Source organism: Phyllobates terribilis, unplaced genomic scaffold (genome assembly GCF_046119375.1).
Source record: "Phyllobates terribilis strain yellow unplaced genomic scaffold, ASM4611937v1 Scaffold_5__5_contigs__length_657084704, whole genome shotgun sequence".
Classification (NCBI taxonomy): Eukaryota; Metazoa; Chordata; class Amphibia; order Anura; family Dendrobatidae; genus Phyllobates; species Phyllobates terribilis.
This window is the reverse complement of record NW_027362765.1, coordinates 437,003,666-437,028,452: the sequence shown is the minus strand read 5'-3', so window position 1 is coordinate 437,028,452 and position 24,787 is coordinate 437,003,666. Positions and strand designations below refer to the sequence as shown.

At 43.1% G+C, this 24,787-nt stretch overlaps 1 pseudogene; it reads left to right on the top strand.

The window, feature by feature from the left end:
• Positions 1-944: 944 nt before the first annotated feature.
• LOC141271623 (olfactory receptor 5AR1-like) lies at positions 945-24,550 on the top strand (annotated as a pseudogene).
• Positions 24,551-24,787: the final 237 nt, after the last annotated feature.

Below are 24,787 nucleotides of genomic sequence, written 5' to 3'. Positions count from 1 at the left end.
GGCAAAAAGTCCTAGGAAATGCTGTAAAATAGTCCTCAAAAGGATTGCAATTACAATTAGTCCCTACTCCCAACCTATCTATTTAAGAGCACAGACCTGCCTGCTAAAAGTCATAGGAAATGCTGTAACCTAGTCCTCAAAAGGACTGCAATCACAACCATTCCCTACTCCCAAGCTATCTGTATATTTCAGAGAAAATTGGCTTGAAATTAACACTGAAAGTATAGCGCACACAGCAACAGCGGTGCCGTCTAACACGCAGCTGCAGCAGTGAGAAAATGGTGACGACGGGGAAAATGGCTGAGTCTTATAGGGCAAGGACATGTGACATACACAGCCAATGACACATGCCCTTGCTTGTGTGAAAAAAAGCAGTTTGCTCCGTGTGTGCGCTGCTGATAGGCTGACAGATTGCACCTCCCCACTCTAAATGCGGGAAAGAGAAAAAAAAATGGAGATCTTCATTATTTCTGCAGAGATCCATCCCTTGCCCCTCCCCCCCGCCCCGCTGTACACTCAAACTGCGTATTAACATTGATTATCAGCATTACTGGGAAAAAATCCAGTTATGATTTTGGTGCACGAACAGTTATTGAACATAACCTCGAACAGCCCGATTTTTTTTAAATTGTTCGTGTTCGCTGAACGGCTCGAACACCGCCCAAAACAGCTCGAATTTGAGATTGGCGAACAGTTCGAGTCGAACAACGCTCATCTCTAGTACAGATATTTTCAGCAGATTCATCAAGTAAAATAATTGTCAGTTCATACATTGGCAGACGCTCAACCGTAATATCATTGTGTGCACAAGTTCTTAATTCAGGATGATCTATTGATAATTTAGTGCCTCGTTATTGAATCATGGCAGGTTCAAACTAAAGAATGTTGTTCGTGGATGTCTGAATTACTAGCCTAATATAAATCTATTTTTTCTATAGAAGATCATGTATAAAGTGGCATCAAGGAACGAGTCACACGCAGTACACTTCACAATCTTGTGTTTCTCTGATCTTCCTCACCTTCAAGTTCCTCTTTTTATGATATTTTTTACATTCTACCTTAATGTAATATTTGGAAACGCTGCAGTTCTTGTGACAATTATCTTCGATTCTCACCTGCACACTCCTATGTATATATTTTTGAGTAACCTCTCAGTTCTGGATATTTCCTATACTTCTACCACTTTACCCAAACTTCTTACTATGCTTTCTACTCAACACAAGATCATGTCATTGGTCAGTTGTATAACAGAGATGTATTTTTTCCTATGCTTTGGCTCTATGGAAATGAACCTTCTTTCAGTTATGGCATACTAGCTTTTACTCGCGGTTTCGCTCGCGTGAAATTTGGTCTGCCACATTAATTTTCGTGACAGATCATTTTAATAGTAAAAAAAATAATCTTAATTGTAAAAAAAAATAATCTTAATAGTAAAAAAAAATAATCTTATTTAGTTACTCGTACATCCAAAATTTCAGATGTCTAACTTCAAAACTGACGGATTCCATACAATCTTTGAACCCCTATAATATTAAGAGGGAAACTCTTGAGGGTGGAATTATCAAAATTCCTTTCTTAGTGCTCATTTAAGCTATAATAGAACCTATCTGCAAATTTCAAGATGCTAAGTTCAGTGGTTTCGGCTGTGCGTTGACCGCTAGGTGTGTCAGTCAATCAGGTTTACAGTTTTATATAATCTTCGCCTGTATGGTGTGTTTATAAAAAGTAGCCCTATGTCCTTTCCCAGGCTTGAAATTATCCATATCAAATTTCATCACAAATGGATTACTAAACACTGATTAATAAACAGGACGGACTGAAGTTACTTGCGTTTAATATTGTTCGTGTTAGTAAAGAATTAGTATGTAATTGGAATAATGGACATCTGCAGGTAATTTATCTATGTGTTTTTACTGCAATATACTCCTGTAAACGACGTTATTTGATTTCTTTCGTTCAGCGAAAATATGTAGATTTTGCAATTTAGAAACACGTGAGCAAGCTACGTATAGCTGACCGTCGGAAAAACAGGGCGTGCCTAAATGTATCCCCGCTACCTTCAAAGTTTGCCCTTGCGATTTATTGATGGTCATTGAAAATGCAACTTTAAGTGGGAACTGCAAACGTTTGAAATTAAAGGGTAAGTTATTGGGTATTATTGGGATGCGTGGTATAAGAATCTTTTCACCCTTAGCTTCTCCAGTTAAAATTGTGGCCTTTACAATGTGCCTGCCTAGTTCAGTGACTCGCAATTTAGTGCCATTACATAATCTCGGGGCGTCCAAGTTGCGCACAAAACGGGTATACCGACCTTTAATTCGAGCTTATCAGATGACATGACTGTGTCGATGGAGTTGTAGGTTGTTGCATCGCTGGTTACTTGGTCCAAGATAATTTTATTGATTTTCGCAACTGTTTCATTTCTTGGTGCTAGTATAGTTCTTTCACATAGCCAATTTTCATCGTGGATGTTTTGTTGCAAATTTGGAAAAACTTGAGCAATAAGTGCATCTTCCGAATCCACAACATGACAAAATTGGTTAGTGAATAGAACCATACCTTCTTCGTCAGTTTCGATTCGACCTTCACCGATCTCGAGCAGTTTCTCAGCGTACGCGCCCGACTCTAGATCACTGAATAACTGGACACGCATGTTGGTGGTGAGGTGCAGCTTTTCAACTTAGGTCCATAAATATGAGGATTTCAGACATGCGTTAATTTCGTCTGCTGCAGTGCCTCGCTCGATGACAGGCAAAGTTTGCCTAAAGTCCCCAGCCAATAAAACAACCACACCACCCATTATTGTTTGTTTACTGTGTAAGTCTTGTAGACAACGATCAAGAGCTTCGATGGCGCGTTTGTGTGACATTGTGCACTCGTCCCACACGATTAGTTTGCACTGTTGCAACAGGAGGCCACAGGCGCTGCTCTTGCTGATATTACACGATGGGGTTTCTTCGTTCACCAGATTAAGAGGTAATTTAAAGACTGAATGTGCCGTCTGTCCACCGCTTAGCAATGTTGCAGCAATTCCAGAGGAAGCCACAGCTAATGCAACGTTATGACCGCTACGAATTTTTGCTAAAAGTAAATTAAGCAAAAAAGTTTTTCCTGTACCACCCGGGGCATCAAGGAAAAAAAGTCCGCCTTCACCATTCTCAACTCGTCCTACTATTTTGTGATAAATCTCTCTTTGATCAGGTAGCAAACATGGCTCAGTTTTGCAAACGTGAGCGTCTAACTGGTTGGTATCATAGCTTAGCTCTTTTATCAACTCGTTCGACAGCTCTCCTCTACGCCGCGGTGAGGGTAGACCAAAATCGGACAATTTCTTCCCAGAAATTATTAATATTTTGTCCTCGATAAGCCCCAACGCCTCATTGAAACAGAGATCATCGTTAACGTGATCCATTCTTTCAAATGTGTGCATGATATCCTCTGATAACGCAGTTTTATACTTGTGCCAGAGTTGTAGAGGATTGGATAAACCGCAAGTGCATATCAATATGGCAAACAGCTCTCTTATTAACGCCGGGGAGCGACATAGCACGGCCTATTCTAAGGTGGTATCCCAGTGGTTATCATCTTCCAACAACCCCATCTTCTCACACACCTGCCGAAAAGTTGCAAGTTCTTGACCTTCAAATGTTTTTAAATCCGAGAAGTTGGTTGGACCCCTTATTACATTCAGCAGCAAACGCAAGCAATAACATTCAAAATTGCTAACGTGCACCGTGTAAATGCGACCTAGAGCGTCTCCTGCCTTCACACCTGGCCAGCCATCGACAGGTGTTCCTTGTAAACGACGTTTCCATTGCTTCCGTGCCACATTCCAAGTATAGTAGCGAGGCACGTCAATGTAAAGTAATGTTTTTGCAAACGTATCACTTTGGCACAACAGGAAAAATGCAGTTAGTGTAGTTTTAGGTGGTGCTTCTAATCTCTCTCTAAAATTATTTTCCGTAAAGTAAACCCTCTCGCCATTGGGTAAATTAATCGCGAGATGAGTGACGGTTGGGTGTCTCTCATGCAGAGGCAGAGCTAAGATCCGCCACGCTGCTTCGTTACTACTAACGGCCGGTTCTAAAGGTCTGCACCTCAACTCTTGGGTCAATGTTAACATTCCCTTGCTGGCGGATGTTAAAAATAGCCTGGTCGCTACCCTTATTAATATATTTACAAATATATTTTATCGCCTGTACCGTATTACAGAACTCTACATTTAAATGAGAATTAAAATTTTTTGATAAGAGTGGAGAATATGGGACTAGAGATGAGCGTTGTTCTACTCGAACTGTTCGCCAATCTCAAATTCGAGCTGTTTTGGGCGGTGTTCGAGCCGTTCGGCGAACACGAACAATTTGAGAAAAATTCGGCTGTTCGAGGTTATGTTCGATAACTGTTCGTGCACCAAAATCATAACTGGATTTTTTCTCAGTAATGATGAAAATTAATGTTAATACGCAGTTTGAGTGTACAGCGGGGTGGGGGGAGGGGCAGGGGATGGATCTCTGCAGGAATAATGAAGATCTCCATTTTTTTTTCTCTTTCCCGCATTTACAGTGGGGAGGTGCAATCTGTCAGCCTATCAGCAGCGCACACACGGAGCGAAGTGCTTTTTTTCACACAAGCAAGGGCATGTGTCATTGGCAGTGTATGTCACATGTCCTTGCCCTATAAGACCAAGCCATTTTCCCCGTCGCCACCATTTTCTCACTGCTGCAGCTGCGTGTTAGACGGCACCGCTGTTGCTGTGTGCGCTATACCTTGTTAATTTCAAGCCAATTTTCGCACAAATATACAGATAGCTTGGGAGTAGGGAATAGTTGTGATTGCAGTCCTTTTAAGGACTAGGTTACAGCATTTCCTACGACTTTTATCAGGGAGGTCTGTGCTCTTAAATAGATCGGTTGTGGGAGTAAAGACTAATTGTAATTGCAGTCCTTTTCAGGACTAGGTTACATGAGTTCCTATCAGTTTTTGCCAGGCAGGTCTGTGCCAGTGCTGTGCAAGTTTTTTTCACAGCATTTGGCTGAATCTAGCAAAGCTAATCCTTTTTGGCCTATTGCAGAGTGTGTTAGTCAGTGGAGTAGCCTATCTGTGTTGCAAGATATACCACCTGTGTATAGAATACCAATTTTTTTACTGCACCTAGTGAAGTAAAATCTTTTGGGCATAGCATCATTCTATTAGTCCATCTATACTGACCTCCATCAGGTTGCAAATTAAAACTAATTTTTATCTGCATCTACAGTACCTCTGAAAAAATATTTGGGCTTCTAGCAGTGTGTGGGACTTGTTCTATTAGTCCATCTATACTGACCTCCATCAGGTTGCAAACTGAATATAGTTTTTTCTGCATCTACCTCTGAAAAAATATTGGGCTTCTAGCTGTGTGTGGGTCTTGTTCTATTAATCCATCTATACTGACCTCCATCTGGTTGCAAACTGAATATATTTTTTTCTGCATCTACCTCTGAAAAAATATTTGGCCTTCTAGTAGTGTGTCGGACTTTCTCTATTAGTCCATCTATACTGACCTCCATCAGGTTGCAAATTAAAACTAATTTTTATCTGCATCTACAGTACCTCTGAAAAAATATTTGGGCTTCTAGCTGTGTGTGGGACTTGTTGTATTAGTCCATCTATACTGACCTCCATCAGGTTGCAAACTGAATATATCTTTTTCTGCATCTACCTCTGAAAAAATATTTGGCCTTCTAGTAGTGTGTCGGACTTTCTCTATTAGTACATCTATACTGACCTCCATCAGGTTGCAAATTAAAAATAATTTTTATCTGCATCTACAGTACCTCTGAAAAAATATTTGGGCTTCTAGCTGTGTGTGGGACTTGTTCTATTAGTCCATCTATACTGACCTCCATCAGGTTGCAAACTGAATATAGTTTTTTCTGCATCTACCTCTGAAAAAATATTGGGCTTCTAGCTGTGTGTGGGTCTTGTTCTATTAATCCATCTATACTGACCTCCATCAGGTTGCAAACTGAATATATTTTTTTCTGCATCTACCTCTGAAAAAATATTTGGCCTTCTAGTAGTGTGTCGGACTTTCTCTATTAGTCCATCTATACTGACCTCCATCAGGTTGCAAACTGAATATAATTTTTTTCTGCATCTAGCTCTGAAAAAATATTTGGCCTTCTAGTAGTGTGTCGGACTTTCTCTATTAGTCCATCTATACTGACCTCCATCAGGTTGCAAATTAAAACTAATTTTTATCTGCATCTACAGTACCTCTGAAAAAATATTTGGGCTTCTAGCAGTGTGTGGGACTTGTTCTATTAGTCCATCTATACTGACCTCCATCTGGTTGCAAACTGAATATATTTTTTTCCGCATCTACCTCTGAAAAAATATTTGGCCTTCTAGTAGTGTGTCGGACTTTCTCTATTAGTCCATCTATACTGACCTCCATCAGGTTGCAAACTGAATATAATTTTTTTCTGCATCTAGCTCTGAAAAAATATTTGGCCTTCTAGTAGTGTGTCGGACTTTCTCTATTAGTCCATCTATACTGACCTCCATCAGGTTGCAAATTAAAACTAATTTTTATCTGCATCTACAGTACCTCTGAAAAAATATTTGGGCTTCTAGCAGTGTGTGGGACTTGTTCTATTAGTCCATCTATACTGACCTCCATCAGGTTGCAAACTGAATATATTTTTTTCTGCATCTACCTCTGAAAAAATATTGGGCTTCTAGCTGTGTGTGGGTCTTGTTCTATTAATCCATCTATACTGACCTCCATCAGGTTGCAAACTGAATATAATTTTTTTCTGCATCTAGCTCTGAAAAAATATTTGGCCTTCTAGAAGTGTGTCGGACTTTCTCTATGAGTCCATCTATACTGACCTCCATCAGGTTGCAAATTAAAACTAATTTTTATCTGCATCTACAGTACCTCTGAAAAAATATTTGGGCTTCTAGCTGTGTGTGGCACTTGTTGTATTAGTCCATCTATACTGACCTCCATCAGGTTGCAAACTGAATATATTTTTTTCTGCATCTAGCTCTGAAAAAATATTTGGCCTTCTAGTAGTGTGTCGGACTTTCTCTATTAGTCCATCTATACTGACCTCCATCAGGTTGCAAATTAAAACTAATTTTTATCTGCATCTACAGTACCTCTGAAAAAATATTTGGGCTTCTAGCAGTGTGTGGGACTTGTTCTATTAGTCCATCTATACTGACCTCCATCAGGTTGCAAACTGAATATAGTTTTTTCTGCATCTACCTCTGAAAAAATATTGGGCTTCTAGCTGTGTGTGGGTCTTGTTCTATTAATCCATCTATACTGACCTCCATCTGGTTGCAAACTGAATATATTTTTTTCTGCATCTACCTCTGAAAAAATATTTGGTCTTCTAGTAGTGTGTCGGACTTTCTCTATTAGTCCATCTATACTGACCTCCATCAGGTTGCAAACTGAATATAATTTTTTTCTGCATCTAGCTCTGAAAAAATATTTGGCCTTCTAGTAGTGTGTCGGACTTTCTCTATTAGTCCATCTATACTGACCTCCATCAGGTTGCAAATTAAAACTAATTTTTATCTGCATCTACAGTACCTCTGAAAAAATATTTGGGCTTCTAGCAGTGTGTGGGACTTGTTCTATTAGTCCATCTATACTGACCTCCATCAGGTTGCAAACTGAATATATTTTTTTCTGCATCTACCTCTGAAAAAATATTGGGCTTCTAGCTGTGTGTGGGTCTTGTTCTATTAATCCATCTATACTGACCTCCATCAGGTTGCAAACTGAATATAATTTTTTTCTGCATCTAGCTCTGAAAAAATATTTGGCCTTCTAGAAGTGTGTCGGACTTTCTCTATTAGTCCATCTATACTGACCTCCATCAGGTTGCAAATTAAAACTAATTTTTATCTGCATCTACAGTACCTCTGAAAAAATATTTGGGCTTATAGCTGTGTGTGGCACTTGTTGTATTAGTCCATCTATACTGACCTCCATCAGGTTGCAAACTGAATATATTTTTTTCTGCATCTAGCTCTGAAAAAATATTTGACCTTCTAGTAGTGTGTCGGACTTTCTCTATTAGTCCATCTATACTGACCTCCATCAGGTTGCAAATTAAAACTAATTTTTATCTGCATCTACAGTACCTCTGAAAAAATATTTGGGCTTCTAGCAGTGTGTGGGACTTGTTCTATTAGTCCATCTATACTGACCTCCATCAGGTTGCAAACTGAATATAGTTTTTTCTGCATCTACCTCTGAAAAAATATTGGGCTTCTAGCTGTGTGTGGGTCTTGTTCTATTAATCCATCTATACTGACCTCCATCTGGTTGCAAACTGAATATATTTTTTTCTGCATCTACCTCTGAAAAAATATTTGGCCATCTAGTAGTGTGTCGGACTTTCTCTATTAGTCCATCTATACTGACCTCCATCAGGTTGCAAACTGAATATAATTTTTTTCTGCATCTAGCTCTGAAAAAATATTTGGCCTTCTAGTAGTGTGTCGGACTTTCTCTATTAGTCCATCTATACTGACCTCCATCAGGTTGCAAATTAAAACTAATTTTTATCTGCATCTACAGTACCTCTGAAAAAATATTTGGGCTTCTAGCAGTGTGTGGGACTTGTTCTATTAGTCCATCTATACTGACCTCCATCAGGTTGCAAACTGAATATATTTTTTTCTGCATCTACCTCTGAAAAAATATTGGGCTTCTAGCTGTGTGTGGGTCTTGTTCTATTAATCCATCTATACTGACCTCCATCAGGTTGCAAACTGAATATAATTTTTTTCTGCATCTAGCTCTGAAAAAATATTTGGCCTTCTATTAGTGTGTCGGACTTTCTCTATTAGTCCATCTATACTGACCTCCATCAGGTTGCAAATTAAAACTAATTTTTATCTGCATCTACAGTACCTCTGAAAAAATATTTGGGCTTCTAGCTGTGTGTGGGACTTGTTGTATTAGTCCATCTATACTGACCTCCATCAGGTTGCAAACTGAATATATTTTTTTCTGCATCTAGCTCTGAAAAAATATTTGGCCTCCTAGTAGTGTGTCGGACTTTCTCTATTAGTCCATCTATACTGACCTCCATCAGGTTGCAAATTAAAACTAATTTTTATCTGCATCTACAGTACCTCTGAAAAAATATTTGGGCTTCTAGCAGTGTGTGGGACTTGTTCTATTAGTCCATCTATACTGACCTCCATCAGGTTGCAAACTGAATATATTTTTTTCTGCATCTACCTCTGAAAAAATATTGGGCTTCTAGCTGTGTGTGGGTCTTGTTCTATTAATCCATCTATACTGACCTCCATCAGGTTGCAAACTGAATATATTTTTTTCTGCATCTACCTCTGAAAAAATATTTGGCCTTCTAGTAGTGTGTCGGACTTTCTCTATTAGTCCATCTATACTGACCTCCATCAGGTTGCAAATTAAAACTAATTTTTATCTGCATCTACAGTACCTCTGAAAAAATATTTGGGCTTCTAGCAGTGTGTGGGACTTGTTCTATTAGTCCATCTATACTGACCTCCATCAGGTTGCAAACTGAATATAGTTTTTTCTGCATCTACCTCTGAAAAAGTATTGGGCTTCTAGCTGTGTGTGGGTCTTGTTCTATTAATCCATCTATACTGACCTCCATCAGGTTGCAAACTGAATATATTTTTTTCTGCATCTACCTCTGAAAAAATATTTGGCCTTCTAGTAGTGTGTCGGACTTTCTCTATTAGTCCATCTATACTGACCTCCATCAGGTTGCAAATTCAAAATAATTTTTTTCTGCATCTAACCCAGCCAATAGTTTTGGCCTAATACCACAGTTTGGCCACTCAGCTCTGCTCGCTTACCATCCATTGTTTTTTGTGCAAACAACTCCAGAGTTGTGAATTAGTTAACCACCAAAATGAGTGGAAAAAGGCCTGCTGCTGGTGGAAAGGGGAATAGGCGTGTTGGGAAGGGGAAAAAAGGTTGTGTCCGTGGGGTAGCTGTTAAAGCAACAGTAACATCTGCAGAAGAAAGACCATCTTCCAGCCAAACTAAAATGTCTACTTCTTTTAGCGGACAATGTGATAAGATCCCTTTCTTACGGCCACGCCAATCGCTACAAATTCCAGATGAGGCACAAAAACAGCAGGTGCTTCAACGGATATCAAGTGCTCCTTTAAGTGGGCTCTCCTCCACATCAACTTCAACATCACAAATACTCCAGTCCTCAAAGGTGTCACCCAAATCGCACTTGCTTCCTCACAGCTCCCAAATCTCCAGCTGCCCGTCTGAGTATGAGGTAGAACAGATGGTTGAGTCTGCAGAGCTGTTTACTCATACTATAGCCTGGGAATCAGAGGTCGACTCCAGCGCTTCTGTGAATCCAGACGAGGAAATGATCTGCACTGATGCCCAGAATCTTTATGAGTCGGATCCAGGACCAGACGCAGAAGGTTCTGACCATAATGTAGACCCTCATTCCCAAACTGTAACTCCTGTTGGTGGAGACAATGAGGAAGACGATGATAAGACTCAAATACCTGATTGAAGCGACAACTTTAGTTTTTTGTCAGGGCAGGAACAGGTTGGCTCTGAGGACGACGGGTGTGATAACGCACAGGGTGATGATGATGAGGTCGGAGATCCCACTTACTGTCAACCCACAGTCAGCCAAGAGATGAGGTCAGCAGAGGAGGTGGAGGAAGATGCTAGTGACGACGAGGTCAGGTTGCGCCTTCCTGGACAGAGACGTAGTACTGGAAGCACGTCAACAACTGCATCCTCAAACACAACTCTGCCTCTCACCACAAGTCGTGGTGGCTCTTCAGGTCGCATGAGTGCTAAGCCTTGCATAGCCTGGGCATTTTTTCAGATCGATAAAGATGACCCAACTTGTGTTATCTGTAACATTTGTCAGCAAAAGCTAAGTAGAGGCCAAAAAATACATAGTTTGAGTACTTCATGCATGAACCGGCACATGGACATGAAGCATAAGTTGCAGTGGGAAGCTCAGTGTGCTACAATGCGGCCTAGCCGGCCGGGCCAACCACCGTCTGCCATATCTTGTGCATCCGCGGCCTCTTCATCCTCTGTGACTGGGGGGACAGCAGTCACACCTGTTTTGGGGCGCAGACCTGCCACCTCTTTACCCGCAACAGCCAGCGTGATTGGCAGGTCATCATTTTCTTTGGAGGTGGTAACACCAGCTGGTGTTGAGCGCTGTCCGACATCGATAGCACCACCTTTGGATCAAGGCAACCTAACATGTCCGCCTGCATCTTCCTCACAGACCGGCAGTTTGCCGGGGACACCCTTATCAACCCCGTCTAAGCACAATAGCCAGCCCTCGGTCCCTCAGATGTGGACAAGTAAAAGACCATTTCCTCCTAGCCATGAGAAAGCTAAGAGGTTGAATTTCACCATCTGCAAGCTCTTGGCTACAGAAATGCTGCCTTTCCGCCTGGTGGACACAGAGGATTTTCGAGACCTTATGTCCGTCGCAGTGCCCCAGTACCAGATGCCCAGTCGGCACTACTTCTCAAAGAAAGGTGTGCCTGCGCTCCACCAGCATGTCGCACACAACATCACCGCTTCTTTGAGAAACTCTGTGTGTGACAGGGTGCATTTCACCACAGACACTTGGACGAGTAGGCATGGACAGGGGCGTTACATGTCGCTGACTGGGCACTGGGTAACTATGGTGACAGCAGGACAAGGGGCTGCTGTCCAAGTCTTGCCGTCCCCACGAGTTGTGCGTCAATCCTCTTTATGTCAAAGTTCCTCCACTGCTTCTGCCTCCTCAACCTCCTCTCGGTCTTCCACCTGCACCCAAAGCCTGTCTGGTCATGCCACAAGCTTTCTAACTGCGCAGAAGGGATCCTGCACACTTCCTTACTATGCTGGCAGTAGGGCTCAACGTCATCAGGCGGTTTTTACATTGAAATGTCTGGGAAATGTGAGTCACACAGCTGAGGAGTTGTGGTCAGCTCTGGAGAACCAATTTCATGAATGGTTGTCTCCACTGGACCTGAAACCAGGGAAGGCCGTGTGCGACAATGCTGCAAACCTGGGTGCGGCCCTTCGCCAGGGCAATGTCACACACGTGCCTTGTATGGCTCACGTGTTGAACCTGGTTGTCCAGCAATTTTTAGCCCACTATCCCAGACTAGATGGCCTTCTGCAGAGGGCACGGTCGCTGTGTGCTCACTTCCGCCGTTCGCATCCCGCAGCTCAGCGACTTACATCTCTACAGAAGTCGTTGGGCCTGCCACTTCACCGGCTAAAATGCGATGTGCCTACCCGGTGGAATTCAACTCTGCACATGTTGCAGCGACTGTGGCAGCACCGACAAGCCCTGGTGCAATACGTTCTGACGTATAGCCTGGGCCAACGAGATTCAGAGGTGGGGCAAATCACGCTGGAGGAGTGGTCTCAGATCAGGGACCTATGCACCCTTCTGCACAGTTTTGAAATGGCGCCGAAGATGTTTAGTGCTGACGATGCCATTATCAGCATGACTATTCCGGTGATTTACATGCTGGAGCACATGTTAAACAGAATTCGGAGTCAGGTGGTGGCACAAGAGGAGGTGGAGGAAGTAGAGGAGGAGGAGTTGTATGCAGAAGGGCTAACATCTGCAAGGTCCAGAAGGTCGGCAGCACCAAGGCGGCAGGCATGTGAGGGTGGGGGAGATGGTTTTACCAGGGCGCATGGTAGCAGCCAAACTAGTGAGGAAGGTGCAGGAGCCCAGGAAGAAGTGGAGGACGAACTGATGGAAGACTCATCAGATGAGGGAGACCTTGATCACATTTCTGTTGTGCGAGGTTGGGGGGAGAGGACAGAGGAAGGAAGCATGATTGTTACCTCGCCACCAACACAACAGGGACTTGGTGCTCCTGGATGCGCAACACACATGAGTGCCTTCTTGCTGCACTACCTGCAACATGACCCTCGAATTGTGAGAATTAGAAATAATCCTGACTACTGGGTTGTCACACTGTTAGATCCCCGGTACAAAAGTAAATTTGCAGAAATTATTCCTGCCATAGAAAGGGATGCACGCATGCAGGAGTATCAGCAGAGACTGTTGCAGAATCTTACATGTGCTTTTCCACAAAATACCAGTGGTGCACGTAGTGAATCTCACAGTTTCAACTTGCCAACCGTGGAACCGTCAAGTGTTCAGCACTCAAACCGTAACAGAACCACAGTATCTGCTGGTAACATCAATTTTGCGGAATCATTTCACCACTTTTTAGCCCATCCTTTGCAAGGCCACAGGAGACAAGAAGTCTGACACATAGTCAACGCCTAGAGACGATGGTACAGGAGTATCTCCAAGTAAACATTGAAGCCACGACTGTGTCACTGGACCCTTGCTCTTTTTGGGCTTCCAATCTGGATAAATGGCCGGAGCTAGCCACTTACGCCTTGGAGATCTTGTCATGCCTCGCAGCCAGCGTTCTGTCTGAACGTGTGTTCAGCGCTGCTGGTGGTGTGCTGACAGATAAGCGCACGCGGCTCTCCACTGATAATGTAGACAGACTCACGTTCATAAAGATGAACAAATCATGGATCCGAAACGACTTTTCTACCCCTGTGTCATCCTGGGGAGAGTAAAAGCTTGATGATTGGTTAAAATCACCCTACCAAACGTTTTAAGCTTTCAAATTACTAATCATGTTTATCTGTATCTTGACTGGAAAATAATTTGGGCTTTGTAGCAGTGTGCAGCACTGATCCTATTAGGCCATCTATAATAAGCTCCACCAGATTTAAAATTAAAAATAATTTTTAGCTGCATCTAGCCCGGAAAATAATTTTGGGGCTCCGAGATGCGCAAGACACATAAGTGCCTTCTTGCTGCACTACCTGCAGCATGACCCTCATATTGTCAGAATTCGAAGTAATCATGACTACTGGGTTGCCACACTCTTAGATCCCCCAAACTTTTCGATCAACCTTTTCATTTTAATAAAGACCAAAAAAATGGTCATTTTTGAAATTATAAGCATTAGCAGGTTGTTAGAAACTGAAATCAAACAGTTTTCAACTCAAAACTTTATTCTAGGTGATGTTACATTTTCACATAGGACCCCTTGTTCGAAAGGAGCTTCTGAACTCTCTCGTCCATTGAATTTGTCAGGTTTTGGATGGTTTCTGCTTCAATTGTTTTGCATGAGGACAGAATACCCTCCCAGAGCTGTTGCTTAGATGTGAACTGCCTCCCGCCATCATAGACACTCCTTTTAATGATGCTCCAAAGGTTCTGAATGGGGTAGAGGTCAGGGGAGCATGGGGGTCACACCATAAGTTTGTCCCCTTTTATGCCCATATCAGCCAGAGATGCAGATGTTTTATGTGCAGCATGAGATGGTGCATTATCATGCAGAAAAATGATCTTGCTGTGAAATACACGGTTCTTCTTCTTGAACCATGGCAGGAAGTGCTGTTTGAGAAAATCCACATACATTATGGAGTTCATCTTTAGCGCCTTCAGGGATCCTAAAGGGGCCGACAATCTCTCTCCCCATGATTCCAGCCCAAAACATTACTCCACCTCCTCCTTGTTGGCGCTGTAGCCGTGTTTGCGTGGGGTGTCCATCAACCAGCCATCCTCCACTCCATCCATCTGGACCATCGAGCGCTGCACGGCACTCATCCGTGAACAAAACAGTTTTGAAATCAGTCTTCATGTAATGTTTGGCCCACTGGAGCCGTTTCTGCTTGTGTGAAGTGGATAGAGGAGGTCGACAGGATGGCGTATGCACAGCTGCAAACCTCTGAAGGACCCTGCATCTTGTTGTTCGGGGGACGTTGGAGGCACAAGCAGCTTCAAAAACTTGTCTGCTGCTATGACAAGGCTTTTTTGCCGCTGCTCTTTCAACCTGACGTAATTGCCTGTAGGAAAGAGTCCTCAATTTGCCCTTATCAGCACGCACACTTGTGTACTGTGAATCAGCTACATACTTCTTGATTGCCAAGACACTTCATCCTGATCATCGCACAATGTTGATTGTAGTCATGCCTTGACCTAAACACTCCACAATTTGTTGCTTCTCAGCAGCCGACACATCCTTTTTCTTTCCCATTTTGGCAGAAAATGTAGGCTGCTTAATAATGTGAGAGAGCCTTCTTAAGTAGTCTTGCCTTTCATTGGACACACCTGCCAAACTAATTAGCACAGGTGTCTGCAATTGCTTACAGTGATATAAAGAGCCCTGACACACATCACCATCAATGAGTTTAACTGACAAACAAACAAATTCTTCCCTTATCACTCCTAAACACTTTTTGCATAATAATTTGGAACGCGGTGCACATGTGCTTTTCCACAAAACACCAGCGGTTCACGTAGTGAATCTTACAGTTCTAACTTGCCAACCGTGGTCTGTATGGAATTGTTCAATAAAGGGCCCAAAATTAAGATAACATAGATGGGAGAGGTCTCTATGAATAGGAATTCCTAAGTATTTGATACCCTGTGAGGGCCAGGCAAAGGGAAAGTTGGACTGGATGGAATCCTATATGGATTTGGGGAGAGAGACATCGAGGGCCTCAGACTTCGCTGCATTGATTTTAAAATTTTACCATGTAACAAAGTGATCTATTTCAGCCATAACAGCATGGATGGATATATGTGATTGAGTGATATATACTAGGACATCATCAGCAAATAGAGAGCACTTGTACTCGGTGCCTCCCACCTCAATCCACCTAATATTGGGGTTATGGCGAATTGATGAGAGCAGGTGCTCCGTCACTAGGATGTATAAGAGAGGGGACAGAGGACATCCCTGCCTTGTCCCATTGGTGATTGTGAAAGGTGATGAAAATGTTCTGACGCACCCCCTGGGCCTTGGGACACCCGGAGCCGGACCCTTTTTGGTGGATGCTGGTGGTTGTAGTCTTCGTGGCGGCGACCCGGTTCCGTGGCTCAGGGCGGTCAAACCAGTGGCGGAACTATTTATGTGGTTTTGATGTTTAAATGTCCGACTACGCCACCCGTGGATTGCGGTCAGAGTGAACCGCCGCTACAGGGCAGACCGCTGAGGCTGGTGTTGTGGGTGCAGCAGAGCGTAGCATAACTCCCCACGGGAGGAGTATAGCCTCAGGGCAGTGTATGCGGAGGATGGGGGTGATGGTGCAGGGCAGCAGCAGTAACGACACGGAGTCAGTGATGCAGTCCAGGGCCTTTACTCACAGTTCTTATTATCCAGACCACGTCTGCAGGTAACGGCTGCCCACGTCATACTGTGCTCACCAGGTGAGGGGCTCAGACAACTCCCAGATAACTTTGGAGCACTTCACAGGACCCCCTTTGTGTGTCCTTTGTCTGGCCTTTCTTACCAACACTTCTGTCCGGCTGCCTCGGGCCTCCTCTTGGTAAACTTGGCGCCAGTTTCCCTGACCCTATGTGGTGCCTTCCTAGCGGGTGTAGCGAGCGGCTGCGCCACATAAAATGTCAGAGCCTCCGGTTTCTAGCTGAGGGTCGTTTCCTGCCTCCACTAGTTCGGGGACCGGTCTCCCCCTTTGACCTGACCCCTCCACACAGGTGGATTCGGGCGTGCGGTGGCGACTCACCCGTCCGCACCCCTGGGATCCCTTCATTCCTCGTTCCTGGAGCCTTCTCCGCTCCTCTTCCTTCCTTCTCCCTCTTCCAGGCCTGGGCCTCTGTTACTAGGCCCGCCTCCGGAGCAGAGCTCATGCAGAGCCCCTGCTCCCTGCCACTTCTGCTCAGACTTCTCTGCACTGAACTAAGATGGTGCCCACCTTTTATACTCCCTTCTCAATGCACCCAGGAACTGCTTCCTCCCTGCTCCTGCACTACAGGGTTCCCCTTCCTCAGTGTTCCCTCCCCCCACTCCAGCCAGGGACAGGGACTGTCGTGCCCATCTCAGGGGCATATTGGTCGCCCTGCCCCACGGCAATGTGGTGTAATGCATGCAGGTGTCGGGTCCTGATCCACACTCCATCCTTACCTGAGAGTGAGATATCACACCTCTGGGTGAGGTGCAATACGTCTGTAGCAACCGAGCCCTCAGGGTGCTACAGTTCCATTTATCTTCAGCCTAGGTGACGTATTGCGATACAGGGCCGTGATTTTGGCTATAAAAGGGTCCCCTAGACCCCTACCCCAAGCTTTTTAAGAGAATCATATATGGCGTGCCAGGAGACTCTATGGAATGCTTTCTCAGCATCCAACGAGAGTATCTAATTACAAATTTTTAACTGCATCTAGCCCAGGAAATACTTTGTGCCTAGTAGCAGTGTCTGCTAGTCAGCGGATTATCCCGGCTGTTAAGCAAGCTACACCACCTGTAGTTTAGACACTTAATTTTTTCAAAGGAAATGCTTCGGGACCATGGGATACTCAGTGAAGAGCATCAGGAGGCACCCCAAGGCATAGGGGCTGGGACTGGCAGTAGGATGCCTTGCGGTGGACAGCCGAGCTCGATCCTTATAAAAGCTTTTTAACTGCAGCAGCTTTAGTGGACGCTACTGGAGCTGGAATTACGCGGCTGCTGGCATGAGACTTGCCCTCCAATAGATCCTTGTAAATGGATTTAAAGTGTATTCATTCAAATTAGAGAGACAATTTAAATTAAAAAGCTTAGAGCTGCCTCCACCACAGGGGGGCTCGCTCGACCCACCAGCGGACAGGCACCAGTATTGGGAGAGGGGGGCTGGCCATCAGGGTTCACCGCGGCTCTGGCACAAACCCGGCGACACGGAGGTGGCACGGGCAGGAGCGGACTGGCCATGTCGGCTTCTCACTTTTTGGATTTTAGAAGGGCATGACATGCCTATATCTGTGTCTCCCCCTCCTTTTACTCCTCCACCTCTTTTATTTTCGCATGACTATATGTACTTGTCACTTTTCCATGTGTTAGTTGTGTCTTCTGAGCAGTTTGTCAGCTTTTGGACACCTTTGAAGGTGTTTTCTATGTGTTTCTATGTGTTTTTGTTTGCCTGCCATTGGTTTTAACGGTATTCGAAGGTGTTCGACGAACAGTTCGACGAACAGTTCGGCTAACACACGGGTGTTCGACGAACCGAACCGAACTCGAACACTACGGGGGTGGCTCAACACTATATGGGACCACCCAGCTATTGTCCACCAATATTTCCTGTGTTCCTCTATGGGTTTTTATAATCGTCGTGCGTCCACCATTCTCTGGTGCTCTGCGCCTGTATAAAGGATAACTGTTGTCATTGGTTTGAGTATCTTTTAAAAGCTTCCTTGGATATTTTTTGGTACATTTTCCTTCCTTCATGCATGGCGATGAAGAATTGAATGTACCACATGGCCCGTGAATCATATTCTTTGTCACTGTATCATAGAGCTTTTGATCGGTTTCTGGGTTTGGTATCTCAGCACATATGATTTCGTCAATTTGGTTCGGAAGCAATTTTTCCTTTAACCACAGCAGTAAGTGCACATGAGGCAAACCTCGCTTTTGCCACTCGATCGAGTACATGAAGCATTGCATATCACCCAATATGTTACCTTTTGTAAGTAGAGCTACCAACTTCTGTACTTTTATTCTAAATACTCGGGCTGTTAAGTCATGTCTGTCCGTTGAATTTTGACCAGTCATAAGCTCTTTGGTGATTTCTGGCCAAGCGGGGTTGCAAGTCATTGTAATAAATAAATCAGGCCTCCCATAATTACGTACGTATGTGAACGTATCTTGTGTGTATTCATGTTGGTATCTCGGGCTATTTACAAATGATGACGGGAGAATCACCATCTGACCTAAGTTATTTGGATCCAAATCCGCATCATTTCTTATTGCATCTCGCAAGTGAATATAATCTTCTGCGCGCAGTTTTTTTTTATTTAAAGAAATGAACCTTAAGCGCTCACTTTCCATCTTTACATACATGTCGACCTGAAACTGATGAAGTAGGAGCCTACACTTAAGCATCAAATTAAAATCGCTGCGACGGACCATCTAGTGAAAGGCATAAAAATCTTTGTAGGACACCTTTTTGCTTGGCATTGCTTGTTTGGTAATTGGATTTATCTGAGGAATATCAATGCTGTACCCCTCTTGTCCTTTCCAAAAAATTATTGGGTACTCGAGAGCGTCATAGAATCTATGTGTATCGGGAACCCTAGTGAGCATGCCATCGCGCGGCTGCACAACGATGTCCCGAGACATAGTTTGTTCACTACTAACTATTACAGCAGCTATTTCATTTGTAGTAGGGGCATTGAAACGTCTCTCATGTTGACCACATGGTACACGGTCTGGGTGAATCACTACTTTGAAATGATCGTCATTGATCATTCTGTCTCTAGCCGTTTTAAATTCATGCACCAAAATGTTGTGGTCGTGAAGTACTCGTAATTTTTTAACTATGTTTCTATCTACGCTTTGCACGCACTCAGTACGCCTGTTGATTTGTTCTTCTTCGTCACCTATGAAATAAACTTGTAAAAATTGTGGTTGCGAAATGGACGTAGGAATTAAAGAACCGATACGGTGGTATACTTGTCCTTGTATTGTAAAGGTTGGGCAAAACCCTGGCATTGAGACAATTTGATCAGCTCCAAAAGACGTCATATGAAAGCACATGTTGTATTTTCTTATATTATTTAGAAAAAGGCGCGATTCATCAGTTTCATTAGAGAAAAGCTCTTTTAAAGGTTGAACTGGCTCGTCTATATAAGGAAGAGCTACTTTCCCGCCCAAACAACACATACCTGCTGCTTCCTCTTTCCACTTAAGAGCTCCGCAATATTTGCAATCTATGGTCATTGCTTCTATTTTTATAAGCTTGTGAGTTTCATAATCAAGAGTCTCGTCATACTCAAATGCAGCTTTAAACAATATCCATGTATTTCTTGTAAATGTTTGACGTCGCTGTGCTGCCCTTTCAGCAACAGTGCGTCTGCGAGATTCGGCCATTTCATAAGTTTCAGTGGCTCTTTGGGACGCCATGTAAGTCGCCTGCTGCTGACGTCGAGCTTGGGACTGTTCTGGAGTTTCAGCAGCCCGTTGAGACGCCAGATACTCCGCATGCTGTTCACGTCGGGCTTGGGACTGTTCTTGAGTTTCAGCAGCCCGTTGAGATGCCAAAAACTCCGCATTCCGTTCACGTCGGGCTTGGGATTGTTCTGGAGTCTCTGCAGCTCTATGTGCCGTACAACGCACCGCCTGCTCAAGCCTTCGTTGGTCGGATTGTTGAGACGTCTCATCACGTCTAATTATTTTCATAGCTCGGGCTTTATTAGAGCTTTGCGAAATGTTAGACTTATGCTTTCGCGGCATTTTTATAAGTACTAATTACAAAATAGGTACTTAATAAAGTTCAAACAAAATACTAAAACAATCTAATTAGTTATATTACGATCGCTGTACAGACGATATCAGTTGTATATGACTGGTCTATGAGGAGCAGCTGTGGCGCAGTTACCTATAGCAACCATTCCCAGTGCTCTGTGGGAGCTGAGAGCAGCCTGCTGGTGCTGTGGGTGACATGCTGCGCTGCACACACACAGGGCTGTGCTGCACACAGGAGGGGAGGATGCCATTTGTGTAGCGCTGCTGCCGGTGCTGTCAGGCTGCAGTGTGTGAATCCTCCATGGAGCCGCGCTCAGGTTACTGCCCCTCCCCGTGTGTGAGTCACTTCCCCTCCGCCCAGGTGAGGCGCTCGGAACTTTCCCGGCTGCAGCCGCTGGCGCAGGTGAGCGCATGTTTTATTATACGGTGTTATGTGGAGGGACAATGGTGGCGGGGACCCCCTGTGTGAGGACAATGACGGCCCGGTGCCCCCGGGCAACCTGCAGGAGGAAGCCTCACACTCCCCCCGGGCTGTGGGCGCGGGCAGGCCGTGCTGGAACGTGTAGTTCCCTAGTAACCTGTTCCTGACATATGGGCTGTTTTCTGGGCTATTTTTTTTTTTTTTTTTAAAGTCTGAGAAAATGTCATAAATTATCCTTCTCCCTTCAGCTGTTTCCAGACTGTAATGTATCAGGGTGAGCTCATGACTGACAGCTGCCAAAGTTTCTAGGAAATGTCAGTCCCTGGGGGTCGTGTGTGAACCCCCTGTGCCACACTTGTACCTGGCCACGGTATATGATCACCCCTGTATTCTGACTGTGGACAGGCGGCAACTGTGACCTCACTATACAATGATCCACTATGGGCAAATTATTGTATTATCAATCTCTTCTGACTGTTGTAAATCAGCCATTTAAATATCACCTGTGTATGTGTGTATATAAGAGTTTGATAAATATACTAAAAAGTTTGATAAATATACTAAAATGTGCATTGTAAAATAGTATCTAATTTAATTAAATTTATGGTTCACAATTTTGGTCATAGTGGCTTCCACATAAAAGGTAGATATATGCTGTCGCGGACTTTTATTTAGAACTATTCAAGACAAACAATTCTACGGTACATCATCTTTGTGTAACTCCAACGGTTTAGACAGCGTACGCCAAGATAGCTCTCAGAGGCCAGATTTTTTTCCGACTTAATTGACATGTATCGTTATATTACGACCAAAATTACATAAAATCATTACAAATTGTAGCCTATATGTTATTCCGATGTATAATCTATATTACTGTAAAGTTTCATGCAAATCCGTCCAGTAGTTTTTTCGTGAAAGAGTAACAAACATACATACTCACAAACTTTCGCATTTATAATATTAGTAGGATAGGATGACCGTTATGTGGCAATCTGCCATCCGCTCCACTATACCGTACTCATGAGACCAAGAACCTGTCTTGTTGCAGCCATCTCCATATGGTTTGCTGCATTATTAGAACCAGCTTCTTTAGCCATTTTAGTCGGTAAGTTATCTTTTTGTTCATCAAACCAAATTGATCATTTTTTTTGTGATATTTCTCCATTGCTGAAGCTTTCCTGTACCGATACCACGCATGTTAACATTACAATATACCTTATTGGTGCGCTGTTTGGTATTGGCACATTCATCATGACTTTGGTTTCTTATATGTACATTGTAAATAATATCATGAACATTCACTCTGCAGCTGGAAGAAGTAAAACGTTCTCAACCTGCGCCTCCCATCTCACCTCTGTACTTCTATTCTATGGCACTATTATTTCTTTATATATGAGACCCACATCAATGTATTCTCCAAGACAGGACAAGTTTTTTTCTCTTCTGTATATCGTGCTGATCCCTTTGCTCAATCCTGTAATTTACACTCTAAAGAATAAGCAATTTAAAGAGGCTTTTAAAAAAGTAATTAATGGCAGGTAAGGTTTTTTTTGCAAGGGAAACTACATGTAAATTAGTCAGTAAATCAGTCGAGGACAAGGTTTTTCTCGCCTCATGTCACAGACCTTCTCCAGCACCTGTGTGTTTATGATACAGCTCCTCTGTTAGATGAAATACAGGACTCAAGAGCTGTGTTTCTTCAGGCTACATCCCATTCTGACACGTGACCAGAACTGCCTGCCATTTGAATTACATGACTGAGGCCATTTTTTTATTACATTCTTGTAGAAACCCTTTAAGCAACGAGCTTCATTCTTCATTCTTCCATTATCTATTATCATGTACAAAGTACACAAGGGAAACAGGGTTTTGCTTTTTGTGGCCGACCATGTACTAAATTTAGGTTATAGTACTACTGCAGATTTAAAAAGTGGGTACAAGTAGGAATGATTCCACCCTGCTGGAGTGTCTATGAAAGCACTATGCCTATACTCTCCTGGAGAGCTTGCATGTAGTTGGGTCATATCTATTGTAGGGAGTTAATGTAAAATACTACTTGCGCTGGTAGCATTAGGCTTAAAAATAAGACTTTGAAAATTGTAAAAAGAGTTTTTCTCATAAAAAAGAAGAATTTTTAGGATACACGAAGAGATTAAAACATACTGTTTATTTAAAAGATTGCAATAAAATAAAAGAAGCGGGGAATAAAGGATATATAAAATTCACTAGGAGCGTGGGGATCTTCTGGGTAGGACCAAGTAATCTTCGGCGGCCCTAGATAGTGGATGCAGTAGATAAATGTAGGTGATCTGGGTTAGAGTTGAATATAGAATGGGTTCGTAAATGATAAAAATAAACTTGATCGTGGTTATGGTAGGAGATCCACGGACTTTTAGTGCGAATCATTAGTGCCTGGAATATGGGCGTAGAATGTGGCCTAAGGGCAGCGTAGCCTATAAAATACTGTAGTTCACAAAAATTGATTTTGTGTACTGTTGGAAACTTGTTGTTCCCACCGAGGTGCTTCTAGTGTCGGCAATAGTTTTAAACATATAATACCTCAAGATTGAGGTGTTGGTGGCTGTAGATAAAGCCAAAATCGTAGTATTCTCCTAAGGCTTCTAAGCTGACACAAGCTTCTACTGTGGTGGATTTTAGACCTGGTAATGGTGCACCTTCGCTGTTAATGTTTGTACTCTCCAATAATAGGAGCTGTGAAATTTTAAAACAAAGGTGTCATAGACTTTTAAGATTAGATGTTTCGATTCCTGAGTTGTTAACCCAGATGGAACTCAGCGTAAAAACTTACGGTTGCAGATTCCTTGGAGCAAGTCCTGTTCAATAGTGTAGTCCTATATGATGGTTCATTGTGCTCTTAAGATTCGTGCAGTGATGAATAAGTTGTAGATTTGAGAGTAAAAAATGGGGATTTTAGATAGAGTCCCGGCCGGTGACTCACTATTTCTCCCGCAGTACTCTTGGGGTCTAACGTCGTCAGCGTGGAGAAAGCAGGTAAGGACCTGCGGTTAGCGTCCTGTAGTGGAGCGGCAGGACCTGCGTGAAGTAGGCGCATGTGACTGGGACTCACGTGACTCGTACAAGTACGGAGGCCTGAGCAGACCAAAAACCAACGCGTTTCAGGAACTACGGTTCCCTTCTTCAGGGTTGGTCTATGATTGTAGATGGGTCCCTTTTATAAGTGCGCCTGTTAATTGATAATGGTGGGAGGGAGCTGAACTTGGAGATTTCATTCACTTGAAGTCGTAGATGTGACTTCATGGTATTACTGATGGTGGTTGCTTGGATAGAGAATTAGTCTTCATTAAAAGCAAATAGTTCTATTTCTGAATTCAGTCCTTTGGGTTTTAATGTATCCAGGGTGAAGATCCACATACTCTCTATTCTTGACATTTGTTTTAAATAGTCACCCTTATGCCACTGTTTTTTTACTTTCTGCAGACCTGTTATCACAATATCATTTATAGAGCCTCCATGTTTTTCTAAAAAATGTTTCATATCTATTGTAGTTGGAGGATTCTGATGACCATGGTCAGCAAAAATTAAAAATCCCCATAAATATATGTTACATATCAACTTCATCACTCCATAATCCAAAATGCTCATCCCCGTCTCCAAGACTTTTCTCGTGCTGCACCAGTTCTCTAGATTGAGCTACCCATCAGATCAATACCGAATGTCCAGAGTTTAACTCATGTCTTAAATTTTTTTTTAAGCCAGGCCTATCAAATCAATTCTCTAACTACTCTCAGTTCCTTCCTTCTGAAACTGAAACCCTTGGTTTTGGTACCAAAGAAGCTTATCCTGCCCTGCCTCTGAGACTCAAGGCTGCTACGAAACTCCATATAGCTGCCATAGTTGGAGGACATATTATGCAGTGAGGAGCAGACCATGCCAGGCAACCTCTGAATAAAATGTAACTGTATATGAAAATTGTATATATGAGTTTACAATGTGCCATTGGCCTGTTATTGAAATTTAACATTATTTGTTCTGATTTCTAAGACTTATTAAATAATGGATGTTTCTTCTATTAATTTACAAGATTAATCTTTG